At 36.2% G+C, this 25376-nt stretch overlaps 1 protein-coding gene and 1 pseudogene across 2 annotated transcripts in view; both read left to right on the plus strand.

The window, feature by feature from the left end:
- The first annotated feature begins 298 nt into the window (after nt 1-298).
- On the plus strand, nt 299-9984 carry LOC306845114 (centrosomal protein of 63 kDa-like; annotated as a pseudogene). The gene is made up of 15 exons (XR_013785988.1): nt 299-317; nt 871-967; nt 1094-1259; nt 3062-3157; nt 3323-3448; nt 3566-3679; nt 4598-4788; nt 5780-5925; nt 6082-6228; nt 6336-6438; nt 6630-6827; nt 6972-7058; nt 7769-7959; nt 8676-9022; nt 9703-9984. The product of XR_013785988.1 is annotated as a centrosomal protein of 63 kDa-like (transcript).
- LOC306845113 (angiomotin-like 2a) overlaps nt 9797-25376 on the plus strand; it is a 39233-nt gene continuing 23653 nt past the window's right edge. The window contains exons 1-2 of the mRNA XM_079377704.1: nt 9797-9897; nt 11454-11519. The gene's annotated coding sequence lies outside the window, so the exon portion shown is untranslated. The remainder of the gene's footprint in view (nt 9898-11453; nt 11520-25376) is intronic.

Consider the following 25376-nt stretch of genomic DNA (forward strand, 5'->3'; position numbering starts at 1 on the left):
AACACATACAGCTAATAAAAATCGTTATTGTGTTTGCTTTTGTGACAACTAAATATAGTCTGTTATATTCAATAAGTTTTAAAGTAATATAGCATATAAATGCACTACTCTATCCCAAATTACAAGCACACCAATCCGGGTATGTTGGATACTGTACAAACATGTCCAATGAGAAGCCGTACTGTGAACCACGTGACACTGCGGAAGCGCAGGCAGAGTGGCTGTTCTGTTGTGTTTTGATGTTCTTGGTTGTGGCACGTGTTTAACTGTTCTTACAACCCCAGCTGACAAACATGATGTCAAGTGTCCCAGAAATTGTAAGTGAGATTTGTATTTTAAGAAAATAAGTTTAACTCAAAATTTATCTCGAGTTCAAAGATCATAGTGTACATTCACTTTCTGTGCAAACACAGTAAAGTAAGTAAATGCGCGTACTATTTCTCCACTCTAACAGGCTAATATTAGCTAAGTAGTGATTTATTAGTAACAAACCAATAAAACAGTAAGGCCTGGTGTGTAAAAATACCAAAAAGTCACTTATCAACGTAATTATATCATATTATATTCAGTTTCTAATAATAGCTCGGCACGTAATACCTCGTTATTATTGGAACACCACCGGCTACTTAATTCTATTTTAAGTGAACATTTTTTTTTTTACCAATGAAATACTGTTATACCTGATTCTAGAAAGATTGAAGCCTTAGTATGTCAGAGATCTAATTGATATATCAACTCAATTCTATCAGAGCACGCCAATGGTATTTGTAGTTGTAGTTGCCCTTGGAAACTAACCCCTATGCAGACACAACGTTAGATCAGAATGCAAAACCCATCATCTCTGCTCATGAATTATTATTTTTTTCTCAGCCATGCCGTCCAGATCTTTTGTAATAAGGATGTACAAGGAAGATCACTGAGGAATAATGGAGGAATTTCTGAGCACGCTCCGTGATCATGATGTCAGGTACATGGTAGAATTCAAATTCTGAGCAATCCACATATTAAAAAAGTGCCTTGTGTTATACATTTGTAGTAGGCATATTTGCAGTACTTGGGTGTACACTTTCCCTCCTGCCATTCATCTCCTCAGCTCTGTCCTGTCATCCTGCGAGCCGGAATTACAGGAGCTGATGCGGCAGATTGACATCATGGTGCGTGAATGGGAGGCTGAGGTTCAAGCCATGGAGCTGCGTCTGCAGAATACTCTGGAGGAACTCCAGTCAGCCAGAGCTCTGCTCGACAAGAGGAGCTCAGAGGTATTGTATTGTCTCTTGTTCACCTTCACATGTTCACACTTTCGTTTGGAGTGTCAAACTGCTGTAAGAAGCAAATTTGTTACTTTTAAAGACAGTTATAAGTCAACTGTCTGTTGGCTGATGCGATTAATACCTTAGTGAGATATGAGATCAAGGATTTTCCAGACTGCATTCTTGAGAACACGTTCAATACAATTAACTGTAATATGAGGCTACAGGATCTTCTAGGGACTAAACTGATTGTGATGGTTTTGTTACACTTTCCATGGTAAAATCTCTTTGTAAATGTAATGGCTCAGCAAAATCACAAACATCACATGATCTGCCTTCACCCCTGGCAGATGCTTAGGGTGAGGGAGGTGATGATGTCCCTGCTGGAGCTCCAGGATGGTGGTTTCCAAATGTTGAAGTTGGTAGTGGAAAAGGGGTTACAGCAGGTGAACTGCATGAAGGCGTGGGTCTTCCTGCATGACTAGACTAGACTAGACTGAATGCTTCTGTTTGAGCAGTACCTATGTGCCATATTAGATAGGTGAAGACTGTTGTTTGTAAAGCTAAACTGATTGTTTTAATTGGCTCTAAACTGCTATGTCAATATTTCTTGCATAGGTTTCTATTATCACATATTAAGATCTTGACACTATTATCATAATACAGTAGTCAACATTTGAAGTGGTGATCCACTTTTTTCCAGCATAAAAACATTCATTTAATTTCTTTTAATTAATGAAAATTAAACAAATCTTTTTTTCTTTTTTTTTTTGGAAAATAAAGGGAATTTAATATTACAATTAAAACATTGAAGACATATTTTATGATTATTCCTTAAAAATAAGGTTTTAATCATTTTAGTAGTCTATTACGTACTTTCTACTGAACAATAGGAATAGATTTCTGCAGCAATGTCTACAACTGAAACTTTTATATTGACGGGTTGCCGGGAATACCTTTACATTTCTGTGAGGATAGTTTTACTCAAATGAAATGGTCAAATGCTCATGAAGTGACTCTCAGAGCAGTTCTGGAAATATTGTTTGTGTATTTATGTCCTCATTTAATGAGGCGGCAGATGTTAATATCACCGCACGCCTCACGTACGCTTTAGTATGAGTAGTAAACAAAACCGCGCAAGGTATAGACCTGTTCTATAGGAAAGGTAACTTTAAATGACTTCTGTTGTGATCTGGCGCTATAGAGAAAATAAAATGAACTTGACCTTCAAGGTGGGCGGGCCGCCCTCCTAAGTTAATGGCAGGGGAAACACTGTACATGCATCTAATGTTGCCTTAAATTGTATGATATTATATAAATTCAGTAATGTTATATAACATATTATTAAAATTTATTTACTCCATATGTTTCAAAAGTCTGATATCATGTTGAAAATTTGTGTTCAAATTTTAACATAAACAAAGATTTTGAAAAATCTGAAATAAACATTATGGTTTAAAAAATATATAAAATAAGACTATTTGTAGCTCATTAATCAAATAGGTAAATTTGTGATCGTGACTATTTAGGTTGAGTTTATGCTGTCATCAAAAAATGGGATATACCAAATACTACATGATGTTAATGATAATGTGATTATGAAAAATGGTTTAATTCAGGAAAAAAAATCTAAATATTTTGACAAGTGATCTCAGACTTTTGGATCACCATATAAAAGCGTCTTGACCGTATCATGCATATATAATAAAGTCATTGTCCATCTATGTTGTAAGGAGATTATGTTTCACTAGGTGTCATCTTTGAGCTGCATTTCACACTGGCTTTGATAAGCATGATCTTATGTTCTCTAGATCCGAGTGCTGGGGAAACAGCTCGATGAGATGCAAGCTGGAAAACAAGAGCTGGTCGTAAAGTATGAAGAACAGCTGCAGCATGTAAAAGATGAAGTATGATTAGCTTTTTTTTTTTTTCTTAGCAGTAGTGCTGTATATATTATTGTTATACTCACAGCATTTATCTCAAACACACTTTAGTGTGTTTTATTCCTTGTCACGTGCTTGTCACTACAACTTTTTTTTTCAGTATAATTAACAACTAACTCCTCTCAACAGTTGTCTAAATTGAAACACAGCTATGAAAAGCTACAGCGTAAGAATCTGAAGGAGGCACGAGAAGGAGCGTTGAGCAGAGAGGAGGACAGGACTGAGGAGCTGTCCTGCCTCAAAATCAAGTTGGAGGTACAGAGACTGGCTAAAAATAAAGTGGACTTAATTTTTGTTTATATAGTATTGTTTAATAAATTTAGTTCAAACGTTTTTTTAAAGTTCATTGAACATTTATTTCTGTGAATGCAGGAGTTTCATCAGCGTTCAGCAGATTGGGAACAGCAAAGACTGCAGTATCAGAGACAAGTGACTTCACTGGAGGAGCAAAGGAAGAACCTGGCTGAACAGTTTGCACTCATCCAGGTGACCCTCTCCCTCATTTTTTAATGGAACAGTGTAATGGCCCTTTAGACAAAAGCTTAAAAAATGTTTATGGTTCATATAGTCGATATAGGGCTCAAATCAAATATAAGGAGCTCAAATCACGGAGAGTAAGAAAAAAAAAACGCATAAATTTTATTCCAAGGCCCCAACTGAGCCAAATATTCATCTGATATTTATATGACCAAAATGTAAGATGGATTATGGTAGCTTGTCAGAATTCCAAAATTTTATGAATTTTATTACTTCAAAAACTGTATATAAATATGAATTATCACACCATATCTTTTTATAATATTTTAGTAAGATGATATTTAAATGCTTAGTTTTGTGAGCAAAGCTCTGTAGTTTTGCATATAGTGCAAAGCAGTACAGCAATAATATACAAATAAATGTTTCACAAAACCCTGATGTATTATATATTTGATACTCAAATTTAAAAAAAATAATTCTAAAATAAATTATGTATGGATAATCAAATAAACCTAACTTGCTTCAGGTCATTAAGTGTTTATATTGAAATGTTACTAACAATATCTAAATTATCCTTATGTTTAAATCATTTAAGATTTCACATCAAAACAGATGTTTTTACTTTTTTACTAAAACTAAACTAAATAATAGATTAAACAGATGTTTTTACTTTTTTACTAAAACTAAACTAAATAATAGATTTTGTACAGCAGTTTGTTCTGCAAAGTTTTGGTAATGTTGATAATTTATAAGCTTTAAATATTTGTATGGTTAATAATATTTCATTCCAGGATTGATAACTGAATTAAACATGACATTTTAATAAAGCTGTGGTTAAAGTAGCTCATACATATCTATGAGCTCACCACTGTTCTTTCAAGGAGTTGTATTTTAATATTAATATGTGAGAAATTGTGCGTGCCTCAGTCTCAGGGTGTAGGTCGGACACAGGAGCAGGGGGAACTGCAACGGCTCCGCTCTCAGCTGCAGAGGGCTCAGGACAGCCTACATACACAAGAACTGGAACTGGAGAGACTTCGGCTGCTTCAGGATGAGCTGGAAGACTCCATCAAGGAACAGCAGGTCAGCTGCCCCTCTGCAGCTCACATACGGGGACCGTTAGATCCAGATCCACAAGAATAGTAGAGGTAGAGATGGACTTTAGAACATAGTGCAGAGTGTGGTGTTTAGAACATTTAGAACACTGTGTGGTGTGGCATAAGAAACAAAAGGAAGAGGAGGTATATGCTGTCTTCATATCCTCCTGGGGAGTTCCTACCTGAGAGCTTAAAGCGTTAGTTCACCCAAAAATGATTTTCATTGTTTTATTCATTTTCTTGATGTCACAAAACCAATCTTTTGTTCATTTTCAGAACACAAATGAAAATACTTTTAAATATTCACTCTCCATTTTTGTCCATCCAATGATAGTCCATGAAATCAAAAATGTAAAGCTTCAACAAGGACATAAAGGCGATCCATATGAATCAAAGAGTTTAGTCACATATAAACATTGATCTACGCACACATATAGAGCACAGCAAATATGGTCAACGGAAGTTCGAACGCATACTTCCTTTATGTTTACCATATTTCAGTGTTTATATGCATGTTTATATGCTGTTCAATGTTTAAATAAAAGCCTAAATTAAATCAGTTCATCCAATAAAGCAATCGTGTTTCTTTAGAGGACTTGGATTGAACTGCTCAATGGTCTTTATGCACTTTTTGAAGCCTAAAAACTTCAATAATTAATCAGGTTGATACTGTCCACAGTTTTCCAGTTAACAGTCCATGAAGGGAAAGGTTATTACTGGGTAAACTTAAATGTTTGGTTGTTTCTCACACCAAATAAAATTTGGGTTGTTTCTCACACGAAATATAACTTCAGACTTCAGTTATAGAAGTAATATATATTTTTTAGTACTTTTTGCTTTTCATTTTATATTTTGAAAGCTCATCTTAATAATATAATTCTTCCAACATGACTTTAAGGCAGCATTAGGTGCTGGTTTAATAGCTGAAGCATTAATAGCTGAACGAAGCACTAAATTATATTTAATATCAAATATGTAAATAATTGAATAATGGTAACGCTATTCTCTGCAGGTTTTGAGTGAAGAGTGAGAGGAGCTGAAGGCTACACTAGATGCTCAGGATCAGTTTGTACATAGTACAGGAATCCAGCAGCAGCAGTTACGGCGGGAAGTAACCCGACTTAACCTAACTCTGCAAGCAAAAGAGCAAGTCATTAGGTAAATTATTATCTGCCTTTCAATATTCGGTTCTTACATACACAGAAATATTATTGTAGGATTTGTCATTTAACAACAGTCCAAAAGTATCTTGCTAGCTAGGTATCAATGTCAGTATGCAACCATGCTTTACAAATCACTTATCTCTTTTTATAGGTCTCTAGAGGAATGTTTAGCATCACACGGTTTGTCTCCAAACTTGGCCTCCCTTAGACAAGATCTGGAGAAAGTCACAGCCAAGTTGAACAGTTCCCAAACTTGTGAGAATCACCTGAAAGCTGAGGTCATTAGACTTCGAGACAAGTGAGATGTTTTTGAAATGTCTCTTCATGACAATATACAGCAGCAGTAGCTAACAATAGAAAGCTTATTCTGGAATATAAACCTTGAACTCTGTTTTGTTTTGTCAGGTTGGAGAGCACGAGAAAGCATAAAGCAGAGATGAGCAGACGAGAAAATGAGTGGAAACAGATGGAGGAGGAACACACTCGCTGTACGGCTGAAATCAAACGTGTACGCACAATAAGCAATATGTTTTTTACAGTTTAAGGTTTAATGTATTATCAGTGTGCAGTTGACCAGCTTTATTTATTTGAACACACTGAACTGTCTCATTGACAATGAGAGTTATTAGATTTATCACAAATCTATGTACAAATTACTGATGACCATATTAGGTCAAATTTAACTCTTTGTGTCCATAGTTGCGTGCAGAGCTTGAAAGGGCTGAACAGACTCGTTATGGGGAGTTGGAGGGAATGAGGAAGGAGGTGTCTCAGTTAACCAGCGAACTTCATCAGCGTGACATCACCATTGCCACACTCAGTGGCTCCGCCTCCAGTACTGAGCGACAGTTACGGGCAGAAGTGGAGCGAGCAGAGCGGCGGGCATCAGAACTCAAGGTTCACCAAAACACACTCACAACCTGTCCAGATTGGTAACACCAAAAACCTGCTATTCCTCACCCAATATGAAGAAGCCTGTTGAGAAGTACTGGTTTATTATATCATGAATAACTGAATGGGCTGTTATGTTGGTTTTTGTAGGTGACACAGGTCCAGCTTGAAACTCTAAAGCTTGAGAATCAGCATCTAAATGATCTTCTTGAGAGAGTAGAGTCAAGATCACCTAAGGTTTCATTCTTTTGCTCAGTAAACCTTCATTTTACTTTAAATGTGTACATAATAATGTTAAATAATGTTCAGGACTGTATTAATAGCATCTGCATTAACATCATTTGAACAATTATTGGTCCCTCAGTTTGTAACAACAGTGAGTTCTCAACCTTTTGAACTCGAAGGCCTCCTACTGTCCAGTATTCAAAGGCCCCATGATTTCTGCTATTATAATGAATACACTGCTTGTTTTCATACAGCTTCTTTCATTAACAGATCTGACAGTGTCAATACATTCAATTAATTAACCATTATTCATTGAAACTACATGATTTTAGAAGTTTCAAGAACTGACTGTTATGTAATAGAAGTACAATTTTTACTTAAAGACTTTAAGCCATCCTGGGGCCCTTGAAGGTTTGCTAAGTTCCCCTGGCTGTTTTAGGCAGCTGAGTTTATGATTGATGAACTTGGAAAGTGTACTTTGTACACAATTGTGTCTGACTGTGTCTTGGCGCTATTAATTTGAATCAGTTGCGTGATTGTGTATTTTAACCTTTAACAATGCCTTGCTTCATAGACTTACTATAATAATAGTTTTTGTTACTTCTTACAAGCTGAGGGATGAATTTATGACGCAAGGCAGATTATTTGTTTTCATTTGTATTTCTTCTGTTTTGCATTCTTTCATCATTGCTAATCACATTTTCTCTTTGTTTGTCTGTTAGAGTGGTGACGGACAGCTGGTGAATCTTAGAGACAGCTATGTGTCATCTCTGAACAGTTTGGAGGAGGAAAACAGACAGCTGAGGCTGGAAATTACTGAGCTGCGAGCTCGCATGGAGGCTAACCACCAGACCTGGCAGGACAAATACGAGAGAGCGTTGCTACAAAATCAGAACAAGAATGCTCAGAACAGGTACATGTTACTAAAACATAAAAAAAAAATTCACTCATCTTAACACATACTGTGACAATTTGAGATACTGTAAACAGAACGTTTTAGAATTTGGAAAACTTTTTGATTTTGTTTACTAAATCATAACACTCCTTAATTATGCAGAAGTGTGACATGTTAACTCTTTGTACAAAAATTCAGGTTTCCTTGCTTCATTTGATAGCAACAGGTTACATGAATGCTTAGTGCATTTTGTGATGCACGAAGGCTGCATTAATTTGATCAAAAATACAGTAAAACAGTAACACTGTGAAATATTATTGCTGTTTTCTTTTTAACATATTATAAAATGTCATTTATTCTTGTAATTGCAAAGCTATATTTTCAGCTGCCATTATTTCATCAGTGTCGAACGATCCTTCAAAAATGTAACATGCTGATCAAGAAACTTTTTTTTTTTTTATCACTGCTGAAAACGGTTCACTGCTGCTTTTTTCCCCAAAGTTCTGTGATCAATATAAAGCTGAACAGCATTTATTTAAAATAAACACAAAACATTTGTAAAACGTTTGTTACAAAAACATTTAAAAATGTTATATAAATGTTTTTTCTGTTGCTTTTGATCAATTTAATGCAAAATGTAATATACATAATGAAAAAATAAAATTGCTGTACCCAAACTTTTGAATGGTAATGCATGTAAGTGCATTATGTTATTGTGTTATGTGCTGTCATAGATCTGATGAGGATGTACACCGCAGACACCAGGAGGCGCTGCAGGCCATGGAGACTCGGATGCAGGAAAGAGCTTCACACTATGAGGAACAAATACAGACGCTCCTCAAACAGCTTGAGAATCTGTCACGAACTTCCCCTCGTCGCCCTGATGGCCAATCACAAGAGAGCAGGATGGCTGTGTCCCCGGCCCACTCTTCTGCATCGTCTGCCTCATCTTCATCTTCAAGTCGTAAAGCCCACAGAATGGCAGCTCTTCTCAGTCTGGCGGTTAATGGAGAGGAGGCTCAAGCTTCCAGCTCGGTAGACAACTTTCTGCCTTTGGTCAGTAATAGAGATATGGGTCAATGTCATGATGTCTCCATCTATTAATTAAAAAAAATATCAGGGTGATACAACAGTCTTAGTATCAAAGTGAAGAAAAAACACAAGTTATTTGTCTAATTTTTATTTAATTTTTTAGGGGGAAAAAATAGTTTAACACCAAACTTATTCATAGTAAGACATTCCAAACTAGTGTCATGTGGTGCAATCAACATGCACCACATGAAAAAAAAATACAGCAGACCTTCATGAATTAAAATGTGAGATAATTTAATGGTTTAATAAAACGGTCAAGTTAATTGCTTAATTGCAAGTTAATTGCTTAACTGCTTGTGGTTAATTAATTAAAATTCATGATCTTTATTTAAATACAAAATGTTTTTGCCTTGAGAAATCTTAAAATCTTGTTATAAAATGTAAGAATATTTTTCAAAACAAGAAACAAGCATGAATACAAATAGTTCAATTGTAAGACCTTGGGATATGTTTTAAACAAGATTTTTTAAATATTTTGTTGACACTATTGTTTACCATTGACCCATATACACAATATACACCAGATGGGCACAATGGAGATACTATAAATAATACTTGAGTAGAATTTTCTTGTTTTTGACACACTGCTTTTATAAGAATGCATGTCATTCATGCACACGGTAGCATTGCACAACAGCCTTAATGGTCATTTCCTCCCTCTTCCTCCAGGACTCCGCCAGATCTCCAAATGGCTTCTGGAGGAGGAAACGCTAAGGTCTCAAGAGCTGCTTCAGAGACTGGCCGCCCACATTCAGAGCATGAAGCAGGAAAACGCCAACACCGTCTCCAAATACCTGGGCAAAGATGGCATCCCCCAAAACGGCCACTAAGTGCCTTGGTCTGAACTTGCAGAGATATGTACAGGTGATGACCTATCTGTATGGCCATTTCTATTTGAGAAGAATGTGTTTTGGCATCTAGTCGGGATTCATAAAAGCTGCAACATTATTGGACAAGATCAGTGCAGCAAAAATGACACCAAAGCAATGCCAAACAACTTTTGTCCCAAAAGGGCTGAATACCTCCATGATTATTGCACTAGTGAAGGAATGACCACATATACACTCCCTATTCCCTTGAGCTTTGACCTTTCATATGGCCTCTTGCATCCACCGCCATCATCTTTTTGAGCTCTTGAGACATCCGTTCTGTTTTGCTGTGCCTTTTTCTCACTCTCCTTTATTATGCAATCAATATTTATATACAGTTTAACCTAACATATATATAAAAAACATATTTTTTGTAAACCTACTGACATGGTTGTGAAGAGTGTGTTTTAAGGGTCAAATTAAAAGAGCTTGTTTTCATAGTTGTGTTTGTTATGGGAGTGGATGAGTTTGTGTGAATGGTTTTATTTCCTCGTCACTTTGTGCTTCGGGGAAAAGGCTGTTTGGCCATGTGATGGGATCAGATAAATTCTCTGGGGTCGTATCCTTTAACAGTGTTGCACAGCAGAGATGTAAAGTTGACGTCAAACACACAATCTTTCTCTCAAGTCTCCACCTATGTTTGTGGCCTATCACAGCTTGCTTTAATGATTTAGTACAGTTTCACCCCAAGAATGCACAGATTGCGCCAGACCTGACGGTTTACAACACACACACATTCACACTCACAAGCAAACTACAGCAACGCACACGTTCAACATGAGAAAGCTCATGGAATGTTAATGTCATCCATGTGGGATCCTGCACATGGAAATAGCCAAAGGCTGTTACTGTGCACAGACTCATATATTACCAACGGAGTGAAACTGAGTGGGAGACATGTGCTCCCTCGCTTTCAGAAATGGGGGAATAGGAATATCCTAAATCTAATTTGTTTTGGAATGTCTTTTTTTTTTTTCTCTCTCTCGCTCCTTCCTTTCCTCAGATTAGCAAATGCTGGAAATATGTTTTGCCGGGCTCCGATCCAGCGGTTTTGCGATCGGAATTCCGTAACCCTGGATACCAGGCCTGCAAAGCTCAACAAACAGCACTGAGGAATTTGGCAATGTGGACGTTTACTCTTTTGCTTGCAGAGGAAAAGCATTTTTGATTGCAAGGATCTTATGAATCTTGGGGCCCTGGATAAAGTCAAGGGCAAACTGACAGATTAATCAATGCTTGACTTGCTTAATGGTTGAACTGTGGCCAAGAATGCACCTGATAATTTTGTTTTGAACAGCTAAAACTGTTGCTTTAAAAGGTCAAAACGTTCAGAATGTAATTCTTTTGCACAGAATGGGCTTTTTGTAAGATGGAAATCAGTCATAAAGCTCTTGAAAGTCTAGTTTCTAACCTAAAGGCATAGTTCAACCCAAAATGTAAACTATCATCCTTTACTCATTTACACTTCATTTAGCCTCATGTTCTTCTAAATCTAAATATTTCTTACTTTCTGTGGAACACACACAATATCTCTATTTTTTCTCCATACAGTGAAAGTCAATGGAGTTCAGTGTTGTTTGGACCCTCAACGTTCTGCAGGTTTTGAACGACATGACTGTGAGTAAATTATATTATTACCTTTACAACCCAATAGAGGGCGCAATCATGATTCCCAATGTTGGTCTGTACATTTGTAATGAATATTGTTACTAAAAATATTTGTGTAATTACACAAAAATTCCTTAAAGTATAACAGATCAAATATTTATTTACAAAAACTCATCACAGAAACTAATTTTTGTAGTTTTATTTTATTTTATTTATTTATTTATTTATTGATTAGAAGGCACACAAGTGAAGTTTTTTTTTTTTTTTTTGTCTTAAAATAAAACTTTAAAACTGACATTTGTAGCCCAGCAGGCTTGTTTTGTTCTTTACCACAAGACCATAATAATGGCATCGATCCAATGTGAAGTGGATCTTTCTGTTATAATTCATGGCACAAGGTGACTTGTGCTCCTATCCACTTCTTTAAATAACACGAACACTAACATTTTCCATTGACCACTTCCAAAATGACACAGTCTCACAGCAAACACACACAGAAACTGGCTTGAGGTACACAAGCATCCACGGTGCACTCTAGTAGTGCACAAAACACACATTAAAATCTCAAATGTCACTTTAAAATGTGAAATAGTTTTTAACATTAGCATTTCATTTGAGTAATTGTTGCTTTGTTAGAACATGAGGTTTTTTTGTGTTAAAGGCATAGTTCACCCAAAAATGAAAGTTCTGTCTTTATTTACTCACGCTCATTTCATTCCAAATCTTTGTAACTATTTCTTCGACTTAAAACAAAAGAAGATATTTTGGTGAAAGTTCTAGTCCATACAATGAAAGTGGAATTTAAAACAATTATTTTTCAGAAGGAAGGAAACTACTTTTTTTTTTTTTCCAACAGAAGGAGAAATACCCTGGTGGAAAAACAAAATAAAACAATAGAACCATTACAAAAAATATATAATGGTCTCCACTACAAATACCATTACAAACATTACAAACCATCAACTTTTAACCATTAAAACTATTAAAACATTTTTTTTCCGTGTGTGTGTTTTGGGACATATTCCATTAGGATTTATTGGGTTTAACAAGCCAATAAATTACCAATAAATTACCCAATTACCAGTAGAAACCCACAGGGTCCATTACAGTTTCCATTAAAACCAATACAATTCATTATAACCGGTAAAACCATTACCAATTTTGTTATGGTGTCTTGTTTTTTCAGCAGGGTGTATACAACTTTGGAACAACATGAAGGTGAATATATTTTTGGCCGAATGATCCCTTTACTGCAGCATATTTCACCAACCATTATTAATCATGTTTGTGAAGAGCTGTGTGTATGAAACGATGCTCTGTTGTGCAATGCAATAGAGATGCCATGAATGTTCCAACCAATTGCATGTCCCACTAAGCTATGAGATCAGTTGAGGTCATGTGGCCTCAGAGGCAGAAGTATCACAAACATGACCTGACCCTCAGCAAGAAAATGTTCCAGTACATAGCTTCCAATAGACAAACATGTGCAAATGTGAGGTGTAACCATAGGCTTGTGAAACTGCAGATGTGAAGTCATGGCTGGCCTTTAAAATGCACACAGCGTCATGCCAGTGAAGCTTTTGTTATGGTAGAAGAACTGCATCCAAAGCAAACAGACAAACATCACTGACCGCTTAGAACTGTGACGTCTTTATCTCATGCCTGATTGTAGCTTGCTTGCATATCTGAGCTTCTAATGTGACTCTAACAGGTGTATGTGTTGTATCTTTACTCATGCATCACATTCCGTACATTTAGTGTAAGAAATAGCTTCCTAAAAAGAGTAAAGTGCCATTTCAGTCTGCACAGGAATTGGAGTTGCATTGTAACTGCAGACGTGAAAAGGATCACAGCAACTTGATACTGACTAAGTTCAGTATCACCATGTATTGTGAGCTGTTTTGTACAGCTAATGAAATAGGGTGACCATACGTCCTCTTTTTCCTGAACATGTCCTGGCTAGGATTTCTAAATTGGCTAAACTGTCTGTGCTTTCTCTTTGTTTTCCATACTTGCTAATGGTAATGACTACTGAAAAGTAGTTTGGCCAATAGCATGCAGGCGTCGCACATAATCGACCAATGATGGCATGTGAGAAGGTGGGATTTACAGAGGATGGTCAAAGCAATGCAAACACGGGTACATATAGCGTTTGAGGACTGTAGAGAGCATGCACTGTAAACAAGTAATTATTATTAACTAACTTCCACAGATTACATTCACTCAATTTCTCTCTTCAAAGTGTTACTTGAATTGTTATTTTTTAGTTGGCTCAACCTTTACCGTTATAGTCCATTCAACTAAAATGTTTTAATTGGACGAACATTTAGAAAACTACAGCGAATATTGTCAATTAAAAGTTAACCATGCATTTATTCCATATGTTTCATAATGTTACCTAAACTCAGATATATTGTTTGGGCATCATAAGAAATGTATTAAATTTTATACTGAGTTTAACAAAATTACATACTAGCCTTTGTTTAATAACAACGTGCATTTATAATATTTTTCATACAGATTAAACATACATGCTTAAAAGGATAGTTCACTTGCTGTTAATTAACTTACTCTCAGGCCATCCAAGATGTAGGTGACTTTTTTTTCTTCAGTAGAACTTTTTTTTGGTGAAACTGTTTGTTTTTGGCAATTCATAAATTGCCCAACTATGGCTGCCGGTTTATGAGAGTCAAGACCAGATTAATACCAGTGGCTCCTGATAATATATTGAGGTCTTATGAAGTGGAATGATCAGTCTGTGCAAGAAACAGAAGATTATTTACAACATTATTATCTTGAATCCACAGCCTGAGCAAACAATTCTCAGCATTCTCAGGAAAACAAAGCCAAAACCCTGACATTTCAGGTCATTTAAAAATCCCGGCGAGCACATGCCGGGTAAAAAGAGGACTTATGGTCACCCTAAATGAATGAGGTTGTTACAGTCCATTATGGTTTGTGCTTGAGCTTGTATATTTTTCTATGGGGTATGTTATGCTGTGAATGGGCAGTTATTTTTAACCATCTGAGTGTGCCGTTACAGCCATATTGACTGATAACCTTTGACTTTTACAAATAATTCTCATTCTCAATAATTCTTATCTATGTCTTTCATTCATAGAGATCCATACAGAAATGAAATAAATGTAATAATAATAATTGCATTAGAAATTACATTAATGCATAAAGAATATGGATAAAAATAGGCCCGAATTTATAAATAAGAAAATATAATAGAAATAAATAGTATAAATATAAAACCATGTATGCATTATTATGAGTTATGTAAATGTTTTGTTAATTATTGAAGAGCTTAATATACAAACAATAAAGACATGCATTTGCAAGCTAATGTATGCACATGATACTTTTTATCACTCCTACAAACACCTCAGATACTGATAAAAATCTGTAGTACTTTCTACTCGGGGAGAGATAACATTTTATTACAGTATATTCATTTATAAGTTCAACAACTGTTACACTCGAAGTTGCTTTTTACAAAATAATAAAAATGTTAATAAATAACGTGAATGATTATATGGTGTTTTGAAGTTGTAAGAAAACATTGACATGTCACAAAATTAACATGTTCTATATTTTATCATATTTGTTATTTTAATACTTCCTTTGCCATTTAATATTTCACACACTGAAGGGTTTATCCATTCCAAAGAAATAATAAAATGACTAGTCTTTCGTAAGTGAAATTGTTTTGTTTGACTCTTTGGTAGAGCACTCCTAAAATACATGTGCATGAATAGAATAAAGCAGTTTCACTAGTCCTTGTTTGCTTTTGTTCTTGGAAATAACCTTCCAAGTACAACAATTGCTAGCAAGAGTAAAATTCTTTCTTCCTTTTGTCTCTTCAGGAAGCATCTGTTGCTTTTGAAACCCTTTACATATAGCCGCACTCAGATAGCTTGCATTCCTTGACGAGATAAGAGGAGTAAGAGACACTTTCCCACGATTGCTATTGCTGACCGTACAGCGCTTACGCCTTTATCTCACATTCCAGAGCCTGGCGAAACCTCCGGGGGGCAGCGTGCCTCACTTCCAGCCCACAGTCTGTGTGTTTGTGTAAATGATTGTGCATGGAGGAGCTCATTGTTCATCTCTGTCATGAACAGGGAATAAAGGCCTGGCTGGCAAGAGCTCACACCAGACCTCTCCAGACGCCCTCAGGATTCTCTGAATGTCTCACAGACAGATGTGGGGTGGGTTTTATCAGCATGATTCAGTGTGAGGAACAATGCCAGAGATCCTCCGCACAAATAGCTTGCTTATGAGCACCTCCATTCAAGCATTCATTTGCCATGGTCAATTCATCCTAGACTTAGTCTCCTTTGCCCTGAATATAGCAATATATTCCTTATCAGTTTGTCCATGGGGAAGTTATTCAGCACTGACTGCTCACCCTTATCTGGGGTCAGAATGTAACAGAGATAGTAAATCTATTCTATTACACATTTCACGAAGCAGTCAATGGACAAAGCCATCAACCATTTTAGCCACGTTTAAAACATGCCTAGCATTCATTTAGCCTGTTCCTATTTTGGTCCCATCGATGGTGATATGGTGCCGCCTTCTCACCCTAGTTTGAAGCGTGCCGCCACTTTCTTATACAGCAGCCAGATGGAAACATTTATGCAACTGGTTAGCTATCTGATCTAAGTTCAGTGGAAACAGGTCATAGCTTGTGTATCTGTGTTGCAGTGTGTGAGGTATAGGAAGAAACCCCTTCGCATAATGAATATGGCAGTGAGATAGGTATGTGTGGGACCAGGGGCATCATGCGACTTTGCTTTATTTATTTATTTATTTGAAAGTCTGTTCATTTAAGATACAAGGGGCCATGTATTCAATTTCTGATTAAATATATTTGTATAACTTAAACTTGTAATAAAATTCTAATTGAACTTGACAGACAGTGATCATTATGCTTTCTGTACTTTTCATTATATGGAAAGAGAAGCCTATATTTTTCATTTCGATTTGTTTTCCATGAAAGGAAAAAAAGTCATCCTATCCAACACCACACAAAATACCAAAATATTATTATTCTTATGTTTACGTAGTCACATAAAATGTGTTTGTTTTGAGGTCATGCGCAGTTGTGCATGGATTTATCATTCCACATACAGTATTCTGTAGCTTGAAAACAATTTTTGTGAATAGCAGTTTTTATAGGAGAAAAACGTTGTCTATAAACGCAGAGTATGTGCGATGCTAAATTTATAATCTAGAATTTGTATTATTTGTATTATTATTATTATTATGCATGACATTTCTGTGTGGGATTTTGGGTAACTTAAACTTAAAAACCATCACAAATCAGTAGCAGAACAATCCAGAAATTGCTATTTCTATTAACTCCGAGATAATTATATGGCAGGATATTTTCTATCCTACATTCTGTTTTTAGGTGGGACTGTATGATGCAGGCTCACCATAAGCCTGTCATTGTGGCTGGCCATAACCTCTGTTATGTAAAACTGTATTGTGTCACAGCCTCTTTGAGTTTTAATGAGGGCAGCCAGTTGGAAACTGGTCATAATTAGATTGGGTTGCGCTCTGAGGGCAGCATTCAATCTCTGCTCTGCCCATCTCTCAGCTATGCAGCTCTGAGATCTTATGTAATAGTGGACACACACCCCAGGGTGTGTGAGAATGCATTTTCGGTGTAATTCTGTTGTGTTGGTAGCAATAGACTTGATTGTGTGTGTGTGTGAGAGAGAGACCTTTGCCTTGTTTTTAGGAATGACAAAAGCAGAAAATGAGGATGAGAACACCTTCATTTGTGAATCAATTGCAGCTTTAGGGCCTGAGGTGAAGAAGTCATTCATATTCAAACCTTCTCATAACTGCTGCCTTTCCAGGAAGAAGTCTAAGTGGAAAGCTTGGGCCTGTTATTTTTTTTATTGAGTTTTAGTCATATTTTGGTAAATGGCTTTACTGTGAAGTCCAAGAATATGAGTTAGGTGTTTTCAATCCTGAAGATTGTTTACTTTGTTCCAAAACGGGACTTAAATTGTTATAATGCTACATGATGTCACATGTGAGTAAAACTGTTCACATTTTCAATCGGGCCAAGATCAACTTGTTCAGGCAATGTTGGACTGATTATTTTGGTGTGGATCTGAGCATGATTCTTATGTATAATATGCCTAAGTGAACCAAACTAAGTTCCAAACAAATGAGCCAGGTTTGAAAACACCTTTAGTTTATACTCTTTAGTTTAAAACTCTTTAAACACACACAGCGATGCCATAGAAGAACCATTTTTGGTTCCACAAATAACCATTCAGTCAAAGCTTCTTTAAATAACCATCTCTTTCTTACCTTTTTATAATCTGAAGAACCTTCTTTCCCCACAAAGAACCTTTTGTGAAACAGAAAGGTTCTTCAGATGTTAAAGGTTATTTATGGAACCATTTAGACAAAAAAGGTTCTTCTATGGAATAGTAAAGCACCTTTATTTTTTTAAAGTGAAGGAATAATTTACAGAATGGCTGTTCACACTTAAAATGCTACGGCTAGATGTGACTATAACACCATAAAAGCTCCAGAGCAGAATTTCATAACCCCGAGTAAAAAAGCGTGGCTAAACTTTCTACTAAAGTGTGAAATGTTCCTCTATCCAGAGTTAAAAGCAGGTTTTAGAATGATGATAACCTAGGGTTAAGTGCTATGCTGAAAGCCCTAGAAAAAAAATTCTGGCATCATTTACTAACCCTGAAATCTTTCCAAACCCATCTGACTTTTTTCCAAATTTTGTAAACTACTTCTATGGTGTTTTTGTGTCCTTTTTGCAGCTTTAAAACTCTTTGTACTCATTGTAACTCATTGTAATTGCATGGAAAAGAGCAACCACAGCGTTCTTCGAAATATCTCATTTGGTGCTTCACTGAAGAAAGTCATATAGGTTTGGAATGAAATGAGGGTGAGTAGATAATGGCAGAAGTTTCATTTTTGCATGAACTATTGCTTTAATCCATGCGTGTTGGTGTGTTGCATGAATGTGAAATATTCATCATTCCCAAATTCTTGCACCGCAATAGCTAATGGCCTCTAACCACCTTCAATCTTCTGCATATCAATGTATTTTAAACTTTTTCACAGCCTTTTCCTGTAGAGAATTCAACTTCAGGTCTTTGTCAAAATAGACCTTTTTACCTCTTAATGGTTACATTATTATGCAGTAGTGGCTTAGTGCTTCTTATCTGGACCTGCCAACTTAAGATGATAGTCCTTTTGGCAGTAGAATGTGCTGGATTCTCGTTTGCTGTTTTCCTAGAACTGCAGAGGTGGAGGGGAAGTGTGATTGTGTTTGAGGAATGTGAAATGTGCAAGGAGAGGGTGTGCCAACTTTGGAGGGTCATAACCGAGGCACGTTGTACACACAGGAGTCTGATTTCTCTGTATGGTCTTGGTGTACTGCAGATAGGGTCTTACAGGAGGGATTGCCTGTTTACATTCTTTCTTGGAGGATTGACGCAAACTCAGAAATGTTTTGGTTTTGAAGTCCCCTTAAAAATGTCCTGGGGTAAATTTGTGGATTTGCTTCAGTGTGTGAGAAAATGACTGATCTAGAGTTGTTCTTATTTGGGCCTGTGGTGTAGGCTTGGCTCCACAAGGCAGTCAGAGGGTGTTGTGTAAACGACTGACGATTTTCTCCTCGTGCCAACTTGTTTTGAGCAGCCCTCGATATATTGAGTTTGAGAATTGAGAATTCTGTCCTCTAAATAATATCACAATAACATCTTATTCGCAATAAAAATTCTGTTGCATTTGCAACATGCAAATCTGTCTGCCTGAACAGATGCATTTAGATTAATGTTTATTAACTGTCTGCACCAAATACTCATCTTAGTGTGAACAGGACTTCAGGCTGAATAGTCTTTTACGTCACTCTTGATTTTCATTCGTCACAATTACGCACTGGCGGAGTCTGACCAAAGATTTTACATACCTGTAGTTCTTTGGTTAATATGGAAGACAGCTGCGAACGTAGTCAGTGGTGGGACAGTGAGATTTAATTCATAAGTGAAGCCACTGAAGCCAAGTTCCATTACATCAGCAATTTGCCCAGCCAAAATTATAATGATGATGGTTCTCATTTTAATGTTCAGTTAAAGGCATCACGTTGAGAGTAAGAAAAACTCTCAAGCAAATCTCAAACTGCAGATGGAGTCATCTTTTCTTACACTGTTCAACTAATCTTACTTAAATCCCCTTAAATGTTGTTGCTACAGTAACGCAAGAAGTTGTACATGCGCATTATGAAGTTGTTTATTTAAGGTGGAGACTGCCATGTTACCTCTTGAGTAATATAAGGTTACTATCATCAGAACAGCAGATTGGGTCATGATCAGCCCTGTTGACCAGTTTTTTTATTGCTGTCATACCTGGTATGTGGTCAATCACTGTTCCAGCTGATATTTTCAAGTTCTTGCATTAGGGAGGATACTGTTGCTTATGCTGAATTATAGTTGATGGAGAGAACAAGGAATGCAAAAAATAGTGCCCTGCTCTGTTTTTGGCCTGGGAATTTCTCCATCTATACTTATGGTCAGGCCTTCACAGAATCTGCTCCGCAAAATTCTATATTCCTCCATACCGCACATATAGAAAAATATTTTGGATATTTTAAAAATAGTTTTAGCTAGCAATAAGCTCCATTTAACTCATTTAACAATATTTAATTGCAGTTCACAGAACTGCACAGATTTTTCCCCTGCAATCTGGGCAGAAAATGTGCAGGAAAAAGGAAAAAAAGTGTTCAGGTTTCATGTCGGTCTACTGATGGGTAAACGAACCAAGAATGTTGCCGATTATGGTCACAAAGCACATCTGCCCTCAGATCTGAGTCGATGCTCATTAATTGCATCGTTATGATGGAAAAGAGGTCAGGGGTGATGGGAGGAGAGCGATTCCATTCAGAAGGTCACACACACTCTTATCTCATCCATCTAAAAGCAGGAAATGATAGCACACTGCCTCTGTGGATCCACAGGGAGAAATGGAGGCATTTGTGGAATCCAGCACGACAGCAGGAGGCCATACAATAGGAGTGAAAATGTTAATGTGTGCTTACAGGCATGGAGCAAAGCCTGTGAACTCCTACTGAGTTAATGGCCAATCAGATTCTCTTTTATTCAGCCCTGTTTGATCTTTTATAATGCAGCAACAAATGGGGTCATTTGAATTTATGCAGTGTTTTTCATGCCATCTTGGTACTTATATCCACATACCATTCACAGTTTTGAAATTCAGAGCGCTCATTGTAAAATAGCAGTAGGGTGAAGCACATTCCTTTGAGGAGACAGAGATGTGTTTTTCATCATATTTGAGGCCCTTCTCCAAAGTTGCCTCATTCCTGACATGTTTTGTTCTCTCTTTCCCTCTGTCTTTGTATCTTTTTTTCTTCTTCAGTTTTAGTGTGTTTTATTTAAATGAAGAAAGCTGTACATTTGTTTTGTCATAGCATTTGGAGTAAGCTTAGTATAATGATAAACTGTGCAATGTAAAGTACCAATAACATTACTACATATAAATAAGTGATATTAACAAATATATAAATTGTATTTATGTTTTTGATGTGCACCAAGGCTGCATCTATCTATAAAAAAACTATTATTTTTATTTAGGTGTACTATATATTTTTTTTATTGCATATCAATAGAGGAAAGCTGTAATTTTGTGAAATAATATTACAATTGAACAACTATTATAGTTTATATGTGTATGTGTATCAGGGTGTGGACTTGACTCGGACTCGAGTCCCAAATTTGATGACTTGTGACTCGACATAATTAAAGAAGACTTGAGACTTTAACAGCAATGACTCGAGACTTGACTTGGACTTGAGCCCTGTGACTCGGAAAGACTTTATGATCAGATCAGTGTCATATTTTAATTGCATGTGCATTTTATTTTATTTAAACCTCCATTAAGTTAAAAGTTATGGTGCAAATATTACTTAAATCCAGGATCAAACTGATGAGTTAAAATGTAACCCTGCTTATTTTTTAAAGGTTTAAAGTTTGGTGCAAAATAATTATTAGAAAAACCTTGATTTAAGCTAGATTAAAAATTAATCATTGCAAAAAAATGTACTATAATTTGAAGGGGAAAAAAGCGGCAATTGGCCTAATGATCATTTAAAATATAATTTGAAGAAGTGTTTCTTTCACAAAATTATTTGTGAATTGTAGTCTGTATATAACTATAAAATATACTAATACTAATATATTTTTCTCCCTCTTCACCAGGCACTCGTTTCACTTTTATTTCTTTCGGAATAAATAATTGAATTCACGTGTTGTAAATCAGTCTGTATAGCGCTCAGCTCCTAAATTTAGCTATACATATTATAAACTTAACATTTAACGTTTTGTTACTCTTAGTTATAAAGAATGATAGCACAGCATTTTTGAATGACTGTCTTCATGAGTTTGTCTGCATCCATATTGCAGGTTTCCTCTCACATGTAAAGTATGGTAGCAGTTATTTCTTCTAGTTCTTTCAAAGCAGTTGTTTCTGCTCACATGTTTTTAAATCTGTTTCATTGAGGATCCAAATAATGGCTCATTGGCTTAGATATAACACCTAGAAGCATATATTCTTCTTATGCACACATGCAAAGTATTGCAGCTGTTATTTCTATGAAATTATGTTGTCTTTGCTATTGTTACTAATAAAATAGTTTTGTTTTTTTTCACTGCTTGTCCTGTTTTGCCACAATCCCTAAATTGAACTTGAGTAGCTTTGCTAAGGGCACCCAGTCATTAAATGTAAAACATATTCTACCCGACTTCCTGATATAAATTATTATAAATTTGATATGGTAATTAATACTGAGACACTAATTTGGGCAAAGAGCACTAATGATTTGTTTAAGACTTGAAGCTAAAAGTTAAGGACTTGCAACTCGACTTGGACTTGCCTATTTTGACTCGGGACTTGACTCGAGATTTGAATGCAAAGACTTATTATATTGATAAGACTATATGTATGTGTATGTGTATGTGTGTGTGTGTGTGTGTGTGTGTACTGTAGTCAACATTTTAAGTGGATCAACATCTTTGAACTTTTTTTGATCCACTTCAAATGTTGACTAATGTATTAAAAAATGTAATTTATTCGTTTGATTTTATTTGTTATTATGTTTATTTCTTTTCTGCAGGCATTGCTCCATTTCTGTCACATGATCCTTCAGAAATGATTCTAACATGCTGATTTGGTGCTCAAGTACTTCATATTTAATACTTAACATTTTCATAGTATAAAACAGTTGTGCTGCTCAATATTTTGTGAAAACCATGATACGTTTTTTTAAATGTTTGATTAATACAAAGTTCAAAAGAATTTATTTGCAATAGATTTTAGTGTCACTTCTGATCAATTTAATGCATGGTTGCTGAATAAAAGTGCAATATCTTTTAAATAAATAAATAAATTAAATAAAAAAAATAACTGCAAAACTTTTGAACAGTAAAATAACATTTAAGTAACAATACAGATTAAACTAAGAGAGTAGCAATTAAAAATGTTCAAAAATGGTTTAAATTCCTTTATTGAAGTAAGTACACTAAGCTAAAGATGAAGAATAAGAGTGAATTTGTCAAAAACAGTGATGGAGATTCAGTCTTTCTCGTGTCTGATGAGCAGGTGTCAGGTCAGTCTTATCTCTTCTGCTCTCACCCATGTCCTGAGAAAGCTCTGGGCCTGTGCATGACATCAACCGCTCCATTGCACGCCTGACGAGGGCTATCTGCAGGTCAAATGTCCCTCCCGCCTTTACTGATCAACACACACACTTTCATGCACACAAACAATGGGAGGATGTAACCGGTCCTGCCCTACCATGAGTCCTTTTACCTTACTGGCATTTTGGTTCCCAATGTACGTGTATGTGTGTGCGTATGTGTGTGTGCACGTTTTTGTGACAAATGAGGACATAAGTTTGTATAATGACACAGGTTTGACATAGGTATTACAAGATGAAGGTGACTTATGAGGACATTGCCCCATGTCTCCACTTTTCAAAACGCTTATAAATCATACAGAGTGAGTTTTTTGGGGGGAAAGTAAAAATGCACAGTCTCCTGTGAGGGCTGAGTTTAGGTGTAGGGCAGTAGCATATACAGTTTGTACAGTATAAAAACCATTACGCCTATGGGATGTCCCCACTTTTCACAAAACCAAACGTGTGTATGTGTCTGTCTGTGTGTGTGTCTGTGTCTGTGTGTGCATTTGCATAGGATTTCCTCATTTTGATCACTGTCCGCCCATCTGCAGTGTCTTTCTGGTATGTCATCCTTAGCTCCACTTGCAGAGTGGTGAGGTGGGTCAGTCAGTGCATTCTCGTGGTCAGTAGTAAGATGTTTGTTCAGTTGGCTCATATGTTTTCTCAGGCTGTAACCTATGGCTATGCCGGTTAAGGACGCTTGGGAAAATGAAGTGGCTTATAAGAGACTAGCAATCCAAAGTACCAAAACATTGGAATAATCAAACCTAAAAATGGATACACCATATAGAAATATCTTTTTATTTTTGTATGACCTAGATTGCCCATTCTTCCCATGTTCTGTGTTATTGACTTTGTTTGCTTACAGATTTTATCAGATCTATTCAGATTTTATTCATATCTCTCTACTTTTCACCTTGACACATTGTTTTTCTATTTAATTACTTAGCCTTGTACTTTTTTACATTTTTGTATTGTTACATAATTGCTATTTAATGTAATGAATTCGTTAATTTCAGTCTATATCTGTGGAGATGCATTTACTAAATTAACTGAATTTGAGATACTGCAAACTCTTCTTTTCACTGAAAACATATGAGGATTATGTAATTTAATTAGATCTTACATTGTTTTTCGACTTGTTTGATTAAGTGTGTGAGTATATGTCAGTGAGTTCACGTGTGGAAAGGAATGTTGATCATGTAAAGATGCTCACCTGACAAATGCACTGCATGCTGCTATGCCCTGGAGCAGAAGCCAGTACAGGGTGCCAAACAAGCAGTCGCCTTGTCTAAAACTCCAGACTTCCCTATTTAGCTTCTGTGATGCATCACTGGAATGCTGGGAAATGCAGAAATAGACACTATAAAGTAAAAATAGTCACACATAATCTGAGAGTTTCTATCTTTCTCTCTCCTATGTTCTTTTTTTCTCTCTTTTACTTATTATTTTTGTCTCTTTCTGTTTCTCTCTCTCACACACACACACACACACACACATGTTGGTTTTTGTGGTTTATGGGGACTCTCCATAGGCGTAATGGCTTTTATACTGAACAAACTGTGTGTGCTATCGCCCTACACCTAAATGTAGCCCTCACAGGAGACTTTGTGCATTTTTAGATTTAAAAAAAAAAAACACAATTTAGTATGTTTTTTTTAAGCCTTTTGGATTATGGGGACATAGGCAGTGTCCTCATAAACCACCTTCATATTGTAATACCTCTGTCATACCCATGTCATTATACAAATTTGTGTCCTCATAAACCACATAAACATGCACACACACACACACACACACACACACACAAAACCAATCCAGGGCAATGTCAGCACCACTCACGTCTCAATTTACACACTAGATCAGCCAAAGTTGAAGAGCAACAGATATTTGCCACGACAAGAATGTGGAAATTCAGGTTTGGATGGAGGTAGTCCAGACAGTGGGAGAAACAGAGATGTTCACGTTGGCAAGAATTAGTCCGTCACCTGTATACTTTCAAAGAGTACTTTGGAACTGTTTTGGAAAATATATTGACAAAAATAAATGTGGATGGTAATGAATTCATTTCTTTTATTTTATTCAGCAATGATGCAATAAAGAAATACTTTTAC

The sequence above is a fragment of the Barbus barbus genome (assembly GCF_936440315.1).
Source record: "Barbus barbus genome assembly, chromosome: 25".
In the NCBI taxonomy this organism is placed as follows: domain Eukaryota; kingdom Metazoa; phylum Chordata; class Actinopteri; order Cypriniformes; family Cyprinidae; genus Barbus; species Barbus barbus.